The sequence below is a fragment of the Aotus nancymaae genome, unplaced genomic scaffold, assembly GCF_030222135.1.
Source record: "Aotus nancymaae isolate 86718 unplaced genomic scaffold, 86718_ANA_hifiasm-v0.15.2.pri h1tg000036l, whole genome shotgun sequence".
NCBI classification, from domain to species: domain Eukaryota; kingdom Metazoa; phylum Chordata; class Mammalia; order Primates; family Aotidae; genus Aotus; species Aotus nancymaae.
The window spans coordinates 41,978,398-41,990,822 of record NW_026988450.1 but is presented as its reverse complement, the minus strand read 5'-3'; positions in this window follow the sequence as shown (position 1 = coordinate 41,990,822).

Below are 12,425 nucleotides of genomic sequence, written 5' to 3'. Positions count from 1 at the left end.
TCTATAGATTCAATACAATTTCCACCAAAATACCATTATCATTTTTCACATAACTAGAAAAAACAATCCTAAAATTCATATGGAACCAAAATGAGCCCACATAGCCAAAGTAATACTAAGGAAAAAGAACAAATCTGGAGGCATCATATTATCCAACTTCAAATTATACTACAAGGCTATAGTTACCAAAACAGCATGGTACTGGTATAAAAATAGGCACATTGACCAATGGAACAAAATAGAGAACTCAGAAATAAAACCAAATACATACAGCCAACTGATCTTCAACAAAGCATAGACAAACATAAATTGGAGAAAGGATACCCCATTCAATCAGTGGTGCTGGGAAAACTAGCAAGGCACATATAAAGAATGAAACTGGATCCCCATCTCTTACTTTATACGAAGACCAACTAAAGATGGATCAAAGACTCAAATCTACAACCTGAAACCAAAAAAATTCTAGAAGATAACACCAGAAAAACTCTTTTGGACATTGGCTTAGGCAAATAATTCATGACTAAGACCCCCAAAGCAAATGCAACAAAAACAAAAATAAATACAGGGGACCTAATTAAATTAAAAGGTTTCTGCACAGCAAAAGAAATAATTAGCAGAGTAAACAGACAACCCACAGAGTGGGAGAAAATATATGCAAACTCTGCATCTGACAAAGAACTAATATCCAGAATCCATAAGGAACTCAAGAAAAAAATAATTTTATCAAAAAGTGGTCAAAGGAAATAGACATTTCTCAAAAGAAGATACACAAATAGCCAATAAGCCTATAAAAAAAAGTTCAGCATCACTAATCGTCAGGGACATGCAAATTAAAACCACAGTGAGATATCACCTTACTCCTGCAAGAATGGCCATAATTAAAAAGTCAAAAGATAATAGATGCTAATGTGGCTGTAGTAAAAAAAAAGGAACACTTTTACACTGCTGGTGGGAATGAAAATTAGTACAACCACTATGGAAAACAGTTTGGAAATTTCTTTTTTTTTTTTTTTTCTGAGATGGAGTCTTGCTCTTTCACTGAGGCTGGAGTGCAGTGGCACGATCTTGGCTTATGGCAATTTCCACTTCCCGGGTTCAGGTGAGTTTCCTGCTTCAGCCTCCTGAGTAGCTGGGATTGCAGGTGCCTGCCACCATGCCCAGTTAATGTTTTGTATTTTTAGTAGATACTGGGTTTTGCCATGTTGGCCGGCTGATAATTGAATTCCTGACCTCAGGTGAGCCACCTGCCTCAGCCTCCCAAAGTGCTGGGATTACAGGCATGAGCCACCATGCTCGATAGGAAATTTCTTAAAGAACTAAAAGTAGAATTACCATTCAACCCAGCAATCCCACTACTGGGCATCTACCCAATGGAAAAGAAGTCATTATATGAAAAAGACACATGTACACACATGTTTATAGCAGCACAGTTCACAATTGGAAAGATATGAAACCAACCTAAGTGTCCATCAACCAATGAGTAGATAAAGAAAATGTGGTATATATACACCATGGAATACTACTCAGCCATAAAAAGGAATGAAATAATTTTTTTTTGCAGCAACTTAAATGGAACTGGAGGCCATTATTATAAATGAAGTAACTCAGGAATAGAAAACCAATTATTTTATCTTTTCACTTATAAGAGGGAGCTAAGCTATGAGGGTGCAGAAGCATAAGAATGAGGTAATGAACTTTGGGAGATTGAAGAGGGGGAAAGTTGGGAGGGGCTGAGGAATAAAAGTCTACATATTGGGTACAGTGTACACTGCTTGGGTGATGGGTACACTAAAATCTCAGGTATCACCATTGAAGAACTTATCAGGTAACCCTAAACCACTTGTACCCCCCAAACTATTGAAATAATAAAAAAAATGAAAAGCAATCATGGAAGAGTAGAAAACTGAGGGCAGTCATTTTTGTAGTTATTGAACCTGAGGTAGTTTTCAGCCTCAGACTTCAGTGCTTCAAGGGGTGTCTGGCTTCCAGTGAGAAGGATTCTGCATCATCATGGCAAATACATACGGTAATAATTCTTCCATCCCTTCCACAACAGGACCCATGGCTATTTACTTGAGTGGTTATATAATGGACTCACTGAACTCACTGAATTTTACCACAGCCTCACTGGGTGGTCTTTTTCCCACCTCCTAATTATATAATTCGAATTGACAAACTTGGAAATTGGATTTTTTAGCCTGTAGAGTAAAGCTATGATTGTGGGAAGGACCGAGAAGAAGACTTTGAAACTGCCTGCTCACATCTCTAGCTGAGATAATAAATAAAAAGCAATAGTACATCGTGGGAAGAAAGGTGAAAATTCGTCCACTTAAGAATCTCAAGAATGTAGTAGTGATGCTTCCCACCATATCTTTATTTAATTAACCAGTCTGGTTTCTGCAGAAACTGGATAGATCCTGGAAAATGACCAGAGACTAACACAGACCCAACCAAGTCACAACATTGATTGTGGTGACTGTGGCAAAGTGAATCTAGTTTGCTAGAGCAGATTAATATGCCTTTGTTACTCAATATGTAGCTATTGCTTTGGTGATGAGTCTCTTTTCTTTCCCTATAAGGGAAGAGGCTGGAAACAGTTTACATCCATAAACAAGGATGAAAAGCAATATACACTTGTAGTGTTGCCTCAGGGGTACTTTAGTTGTCTGCCCTGTGCATTAATGTAGTCTGAAAAGATACAGACTGCTGGGATATCCTGCAGAATATCCACTGACTCATTATACCACTGACATCATGCTGGTCAGGTAGTATGTACAAGAGGTTAGTTAGCACACTGGAGGCCCTTGGTGCTCAGTCTAGAAGGTGTTAGATAAATTCTACAAAGACTTAAGAACATGAAACCTTGGGAAAATTGTTAGGGGTCCAGTGGTCGCAGGGGCAGGCTGGGACATCTCCAAAGTATAAGGCAACTTGCATCATCTTCCATGCACTGTCACAAAGAAGGAAGCACATGTCTGTTAATCTTCTCAGGTACTGGATTATCACATTCCACATCTAGGATTACTGCTCCAGCCCATAAATCACAAGACCCAAGAGGCTGTCAGTTCTGAGAGAGGTGTGGAAAAGAAAGGGTTCTGCAGCAGGTTCAGATGGTGGCATAAGCAGCTCTGTCATATGGGCATGTAATCTACAGACATAAATGATCACATATCTGGAACTGCTTTTGTGAATTGGGTTCTATTGGACCCATCATGCCATACAATTAAGTGAACACAACAGCAATCCATCATAAGGTAGAAATGGTATAGCCAAGATCATGGCCAGAGGGCATGAGTAACCCGGACCCCATGCCACCATCATAGTTTCGCCCAACCCATGCCTTAACTCAAACATGGCTATATGGTGGGAGGACAAGGTGGGAAGAGGGGTACATACAACCAGCTGAAGGAGAAAGAAAATCCCTGAGGCTGGTTTATGGATGCATTGGCTTGGAATTTGGGCCCAAACTGAAAATGGATGGCAGCAGCGATACAGCCACAGGCAGGGGAGGCCTTGAAAAATAATTCTGAGAGAAAAAAATCTTCCCATAGTAGAATTTTGAGCAGTGTACCTGGTTATCTACTTTGCAAGGAATAAAAGTGGCCTGAAGTGAGAATATACACAAACTTCTGGGCAATGATGAATGGGTTGATCAACTGGTCAAGGGCCTGGAATGAAAAAGATTGGAAGATCAGGGGTAAGATCTGGGGTGGAAGTATGTGTAGGGACAGATGGAAGTTGGTATGAAATGTGATTTTTGTATCACATGTTAATTAATGTTTACCTGTATGCATATACCATTGAAGTGACATTGAAACAAACAAGTAGAGTGGCTCAGACAGTTGACATTAGCCAGCTTTTGTCATTGGCCACTTCAGAACTGCATGCTGGGTCCATGAATGAAGAGGCCACAGAGGCAGAGATGAAGGCTACCCACGTACATGTAAACGGGTAGCCAAGACCAGCTACATGGTGGCAAGTCTACTTTACTGGGGTCTTTTGGTTCTAGAAGCACTAGTGATTTGCTCTAATGGGAATAAATATTTATTTTAGATATGAGTTTGCCTTTCTTGACTACAGAGCCTCAGCCAGCACTAATATCTGGAGGCTTTCTGATCCATAGCATTTTATTATTATTATTTTCTTCTTTCTTAGAGATTGGGTCTTGCTTTGTTGCTCAGGCTAGACTTGAGTGGGCTTAAGTGATCCTGCTGGCTTAGCCTCCTGAGTTTCTGGGACTACAGGCATATGCCACTCCACCTGGCCTGATTCATAGCATTCATGCAATGAAGGAAATGGGAGAATGCAATTGTTATCATGGGACCTACTGGTTGTATTACATACTATACCATCCAGAAGCTGCCACCCTAATTGAGCACTGAAATAGCCTATTGAAGATGCAGCTAAAGTGGCACTTTGGGGACAATACTCTGTAAGTGTGGGATTCCTTGATTAGGAACATAAGGTAAGAGTCAGGTTGCTATCTAACTGTAGACTAGATTGTTGGCATTCTCAGGGCTATGACTTCATTATCATGCCTCTGGAATATGGCTTCCTTATACAGTGTCATAAAGTATACCTTAAAATTCAGTGACCTCCTATTCAGTGATAAAAGAACAGCAAAGCTAAACTGAGATACCAATGTCAGTGCCTTCATGCTTCATCAGAGTGCTCCTCCCTGCCACCTGATTCTACAAACGCTTCTCTCCTATAATTGCTCTAGGTGAGACCATGCTACAATACACACAGTTAAAATTAACATACAAACAACATTACAAATGATGATGTGTTTTGGAACTTTAGGATCACTCAGAATTGTTCAAAACCATAAATGTTATATTTGCTGAAGTTAAGGCCCTACTGAATTGTGATTGCAAATTCTTTTGATTAAATGCTGGACTTTTCAATTGCATAGGTTTCTCTAGAGTCATAGCAATCTTCCAGCTCAGGTCTCCCATGCATTCCATTTGGAAGAATCATTTCCTATCTTTGCATTCATGTCTCTTGTAATATGATGTCTTTTAGAGGACAAAATAAATATATGTGATGCAAATAACAGCAAGTTGGGACAATGTATTTCATACATATAAATGTAATTTGATGGTGCCACACATATGTCTACCGTATGCTTGGTCCATCTTGTTTGGAAGCAGATCCATTTATTGTGTGATAATAAGTCCCATCTCCAGTATTCATTTGAATCCTAAGATTCTTAGAAATGCATTCTTCCAAAATGATTGCCTTGTTTTGAACCCAGCTGTGTGTAAGTTATTATTAATCCCAAACCCAGAAGGAAACACTTACCTTTACATATGTGGTTATTTTGTTGGAAATAGATAGAATCAATATCAGATGGTTTTTAAAGAGAATGATTATATTCTTAAAGAAATCTGGAAGAGTGTGATGCTGCAAAGAGATATTAAAACAACGTAAGGAAAATGACATTAGCTTGCTAGATTAGCATCAAAATAGCTTACTTTACCTCTTACCTTTTTAGAAAAGTTCTGTTAAACAACCATGATATATTTTATTTGTTATTATTCAATGCTAAATATTTGCATTGGGCTCTTAAAAGAGTTTAAAAATTTCCAATTGTACTATTCCTCTGCAAAAGAGGAGTCAGTGAAACAAACAATTCCATAAATGTGATTCCACCAAAGATAGAAAACATGCACAAGAAGACACAGAATTTGTCTTGGTGGAACTGACTATTGGGGTAAAGTAGGACTCTTGTCCATTGATAACTATTCCAGAACTAACTATGGAATATAGAAAACGATCTACTTAAGGATTAATGTCAAATGCCAATGAGGAGCCACAGGGCCCTAATGCAAAGAAAAGTTACAAAGCCTCATTTTCTGTGGAGTCAAGAAGAAGGAAAAGGGAGACAATCTCAGTCAGTGTTGGTGGTGGGAAAGAAGATAAGACACTTCTCAAGATGACTTAGTCATCAGCTGCTCTCTGTCTTGAGATGGGGGAGGTAAGTCCTCTATCCAGAAATGCTGCCTTTCAAGGGGGCTTTCTTAACAGAGAGGACCAGGTAGTCCCAGAGAAATCTGCTTGGCTCTGGGGAGCGTAATCCACTTTCTACAAGCTTACTAGCTGAGCACCTACTATATGCTGGGTGTCCTGCAAGGAGCTGTGAGGGTTACAAAGATAAATAAAGCGAAAATTAACTTTTTTGTGTGTTTCTACTTTGTGTGAAGCCCTTGTAAGCATCTGTGAAATAAGCCTTACAGTTGCCATTTCTACACATAAGGAAATGGGGGTTTGGGGATGGTAAGTAGTATGCTCCAAGTCACACAACCAGTAGGTGATAACCATATGATCCACTTCACAGGGTTGTTGTTAAGTCCTTGGTGCAAAGTGGAAGCTAAAAAAAATTTGCTTCCATGTGGATTATCAGTATGTATTTGGGAGTTATTTTATCTTAATGCTGCTTTCAAGCAGTATCATCCAATTGTCACCTGATTATAATACATTCATCTTAGTGATGGTTTAGAGTTTTAAAATTACACATTAGTTTATGCTGCTATGAAAATTTGTAAGCTTTTTGGAGATCTGAGCCTATGACTTACACTTGAAAGGTAAACTTTCACTGCTCCACTGTTTGCCTCCTTGCTTATTGTACTTGCTTAGTGAAGACCTAGGTTTCATTCTTTAGCTGAAGTGCTCATTCATTCATCAGTGAGAATCACTGATAGCAAAAATCAGAATTTTACTTTAGATAATATGCTTTAAAAATGGCTTTCAAATTTCTGTCTAAAATCTACAGATGTATTTTTCACTGGGCTCTGCATATGTGTGCCTACATACACTCCAGTCAAAGGTTTCATGAATCAATACCTACCTTACCATCAATGATGAACTCTGATCTGTGCTATTCTATTCTATTCTCCCATTCCATTCCACCTCTGTCCCATTAAATGTTTATCGCAATTCACTAAATCGATTTAATAACCCACTAATGGATCATGGTCCACCTTTTGAAAAAACATTTCTTTAAGATATTTACAGTTCAGGGCGCATATGAATTTTGAACCTCCTGTAATGTTTAGCATGGTACTAAAATAAAACTTGGGTAACCTGGTGCAGTAAATTGCAAAAATTGTCCCATCTTTTACCCCCTCCCCACATCCACATTCTTTGCTGTCTAACTTTATTGTGTATACCTATCTTAATGTTAGCCTGGGGCACATGACTTGGTTTGGCTGATGGGAAGCTGGTGAACGTAATAGAATCAGAAAAGAAAAGTGGATGTATGCTTGGGCTTGTTTGCTCTCTGCCTTGATTATGAGAACAAGGCTGACTTGTTGCTAGAGACACATGGATCAGAGATGAATCGCTTTAGATATCCCAGCTGAGGCTATCTGAGATTAGACCACAGCCAGCCAACACTCACATGTGAGTGAGCCCAGCCAAGATAAGCAGAAGCATCTAGCCATCTAGCCAACCATTCCAGAAATAAATATTTATTGTTAAATGCCACTAAGGATTTTTGGTTTGTTACACACTATTACTGTGGCAGTAGATAACACACACCTGGCAGCACTCAGTCATATACTGTTCATATTTGAGTGCATGATGTATGTCTACGTAACTTGAAGTTTAGCAGAATCAATTAAGGATTCCCCCATCCGGCGTCACTCCTACTTAAGCTCCAAAATGTATCCAGCTGGTTGATTGGAGTCAGCTGGTTCCAGGTATTTCCACTTGAAAAAATAAACAGCAGTTCTCAAATCTTAGTGCCCATCAGATCATGTGATCTTCTGAATCAAAACCTAAGTTAAAAAGTGTGAGAACTGTTGATTTAGTAAATTTATTTTCTTAAACTTGGAAGTAAAAGAATTAATTAATAAAGACCAATGGGTGAAATGCAATTAGTTTGCTTATGCAATTTATTTAGGCATACTTATCTTGTATACAATGAGTGATAACATACATAATACATGTTTCTTTGCTTAACTGTTAATCTTCACACATTAGGTGATTAAAAGTAAAACCTCAGCTTTGGTTCTGTTCTTTCAGTGCATTATCTCTCCAAAGATTTTGCCCATTTTGGCTGATGGAACATCTTCAAGTGGTGGTAACATGCTTAGGTCTGTGTTGCCTACAAAGGCAGCAGAGACTCCTTTTGCTTTTAATAAAACTCAATTTCCAGTGTGCAAAACATTTCCCCTTTGTTGCTGTTTATTTCTATTTTGCATCTTTCTCTTTCTCTTTGTATTTTCCAGTTGTCAAATTTCATTAATCTTTACTGTACTTGGTGTTTTGGTGTTGGACAATGTAGGGACACCCTGAAAATCAAATACTTCTTTTAGATCATCTAGTCATAAGGATAGTCTTTAGTATCCTTGGTTTCTTCAGAAGCCTTCCCTGGCTGTATGGAGGTTGTTCACAACCTCGAAAAAACCCCATATTAGCCTCTGAATATAGGGTCATTGATATTGTTAACATCTAAGAAGATTACAGAGTCTTGTACTTCATTAAAATAGAATGAAGTATACTACATATGTATGTTTTAAAAAGGGCATACCTCTTGATATAGTTTGGATGTCTGCCCTCTGCAAATCTCATGTTGAAATGTGATCTCCAATGTTGGAGGTGGGGCATAGTGGGAGGTGTTTTTGTCATGGGGGTGGATCCCTCATGAATGGTTTGGTGCCCTCTGGGTGGTAATGAGTGAGTTCCCACTCTATTATTTACCACAGTATCTGGTTGTTAAAAAGAGCCTGGCCTTTCCTCCCTCTCTTGCTTCTTCTCTCTCTATGTGACCCTGGCCTTTCCTCCCTCTCTTGCTTCTTCTCTCTCTATGTGACACGCATGCTCCCTCTTTGCCTTCTGCTGTGACTGTAAGCTTCCTAAGTCCTTACCAGACACATATGCTAACACTATGATTCTTGTTAAAGTCTGCAGAACCATGAGTCAAAATAAACTTTTTCCTTATAAGTTATCCAGTCTCACGTATTCCTTCACAGCAATGCAAAATGGACTACTATACCAGTAGGAATAGGAATTTGATGGTTATTTTATGGTAGAAGAGCATGACTGCTTATCCTTTTTGTCTGTTCTTTCAAGTTTTCCAGCTTTTTGTTTTAGGACTTCTCTCCTAATTACCTTGCTCTTATTGGCATTAGCTTTTCATTACTCCCTCAAGTAGGTATGAATGTTCTTCATTCTTCCCATATAAAACTTAGACAATTTAGAGTCTTCAAAAGAAGATATTGCCCACTGCTCTGGAAAATCTGAAATAGATGGGAGTATCTGGATGTATTATTTGTCATGGGTATCATCAAGAAAGTTAATGACTCCAAAAAAACGGTTATTAAAAGACACAGGAACCACCACCTCTCCTCTGATATCAGAATGTTCTCTAAGCCTGAGCCAGAGTGCACAGATTTAAAATAGCCAGAGCAGTCTCATTACCTTTCAGTACAGAAGGCTTGACATGGTTGCTTTACTTATATTAACCAACTTGAGTTTTGTCTTTCTAAGATAGCCTGGGACCCCAAAAAGGCCAGGCCTTCTAGAGGGAGGGGCCCCAGTACCCTAACGGGTATTCCTGGTCACATCATCTTTCAGGTGCACCAAGCATAGACATCTTTACCAGTCAGATCCCAGTGACAGAACCAGACTGACTTTCATCTTCACATCTTTTTTGTTTTTCTCTGACTCTTGAGTATTAATGAAACCTCTGGCTTGTGAACTCTGGGATATCAATAAGCCCTTTAGTTCAGGGGCTTTTAATCTCTGTTGCACTTTGGAATCACTTGAGGTGCTTTGAAAAATCCAGATGCCCAGGCCACAACACTATTAATTATATTAGGATCTCTGGGATCTCAGGCATTAATGCTTTTTTCAAACTCTTGGAGTGGTTTCAGCATGAAGAAAAGTTGAGAGCCATTGCTTTAATCAGTTTCTCACAGCTCATTCTAAGTTCTGTACCTTCAGTAAATTGGGATGTATCAAGCTTTTATGCCTCTATGATTTGGGGGTAGAAAGTACTAGATTATACACATTGTACCAGCAAGAAGACTATCTTAAGATCTTCTTTCCCTTCTCTACTTTTACTGTTTGTGAAAAAAACAGAAAACAAAACTGATTTTTTATTCAGGGCTGTTAGTCAAAGAATAAAGTAGTTCTGCTTTAAATGTAAAGCAAGGGGCTTATGTTCAAACCACTGCTACCCAGCAGAAAGTCTTGAAACCATTATGTCTTTCAAACCTAGCATATAATTTGAGATAAACATATAATTGTTGAATTAAATTGAAACATGCATGTTTCTCCTTCACTCATAGCAAGCACGTTATCCCACTGTGTCCCTACATTTCTGAAACTCTCAGGTAATTTCAACTTGACTGGACTTTCATCTTCCTAGATGTCTAGCTCCAAGTACTCACTGCCATGATGTTTAATCTTCTATGAATTCTTAAGCTGTAAGGAGATTTTCAAGATGAACACAATATTACTTTGGCAGGCAGTTGTATGTTTGTGGGTGAGGGATGATACATGCTCCTATATATCTCTTTAACATGAAAGGAGCTTGGTTTGTTTTGCTCCTATTTTATTCCCTTAGGAGCCAGGAAGAATACTCAAGAGGGAAAGGAATATTATTTTACTCTGAGAGGTAACAGTGATAGAAACTTGGAAATGAAAGCACGTGTGCATAAGTACATAGGTCATGAATTTTAAAAGTCTGAAGTACTTCTGGTTTATTCATCTAAAATGAAAATATTCTTCAACCATGAAAATCACGTTTGGGAAAATTTATCTTAAAACCAGATATAGATTTTGGAAGGAAACCAGAATCCTGGACAGTTAAATTCACTTGGGGTCAAAGGCAATATTGCTGGAAGATTGAATTTTTCTTAGTAAGCCTGCAATATTCAGATTTGGGGAATACAGAAGGAATAACTTAAAATATCTTCCTGGAAGTAACTGTATATCATCAACTTTAGATGAAAAGCTAGGAATTTTATTTGAAAGGATAATTACTCCTCTCTCTAGAGTTTGCTTAAATAAATTCAAAGACCAAATCTACAGCTTCTATCATGTGCTGTTAAATTCTTTTTTTTAATTTTTTTGCAGAATTTGTTAAAGCTGGAGTACTTATTAAATTTCTGCTTCTTCATTCAGTTGGGATGTGCTTATTGAATTCCTACTATAGACCAGGTTCTGTCAGGTCCTGGAAATACAGTGATAGACAAGATGGTCCCTGTCCTCGTGGAACTTACAGTTTAGAAAAGAAGAAAGTCATTGAACAAATAAGTGACCCATGTAGTGATTTAATGCTAGTTGTGGGAAGCACAACAAGGAAAATTTCAGTGTGCAATGGAAATCGTTAATATGGGAAGTGCCTTGTCTCGGGGTTTAGGATGGTTTTCCTAAGGAAATGACATTTCAACTGGCACTAGTGGGATGAGCAGATGTTAACTCACATGTTACTTTGCTAGGGTATATTTTAATCAAATCATTGGAAACTGGTATTTGTAGAGGAACAGTTCTGTGTGACCAGTAGCCTAGGAGATTGTGTAAAATGTAATCTAGGATATCAGTAACTCTGTATATCCATAGAACCCAAACGTTAACAGGCAAAGTGGGCAGGAATAACTCAAAATATATTGATTCACTCAATAAATATTTGCACTGGCAATACAGCAGTGAACAAACAGAAATCCCTGTCCCCATGGAGCTTGCCTAATAGCAGAACAGAGAGCCATAAACAAGATAAATAAGTACAATTTATAGTATGTTATTGATAACTACTCTGGAGGAAAAATAATGCAGATAAGGAGTTAGGAAGTGGTGGTAGTTTCAAACTTACTATAGTTTCCTTTAGCATAATGCTCTTGGAAGAAAATGTACTCTGATTCTACTCACAGACCAGGATTGCAGTTGGCTGGGGCTGGTACCATATTTGAAAGTTCATTGGAATTCTTCAGAGCTGTCATCCCTAAATTATTGTGAGGAGGCACTAATGTCATTTTCCTCACGACTTGTGATTTGTAGACTTCAGAGAAGGAAAAGTGCTGGCAGAGAAGTCCTCGACTGCAGCAAAGTGAGAGGCTCATCTGTTGGCTGAGGGCCTTTGTGTGTCTGCAGAGGCAGGGGAGTACAGTGTGATATGGTGGAGAGAGCTGGGCCTTGGCCTGACAGATCTGGAGTCAGACCCGGGCTCTGATTCATAAGCTGTATGATCCCTAGGAAACTAATACATCTCTCTGATCCTTAGTTTCCTTATTTACAAAATAAATAGCTTGGACCAGATCTCTCAAACTCTTTCAAATCTGAAGACTTTCTAAGCTGAAAGCCTCAGCGATGCTTCTTGGAACCTTTGAAAGCACCTTGTATACACTACTTTGCCTGCATTCGTTCATAGCCTTTCTCTTGGAAAGGTAAAGAATATATTGTATTTATATTAACAA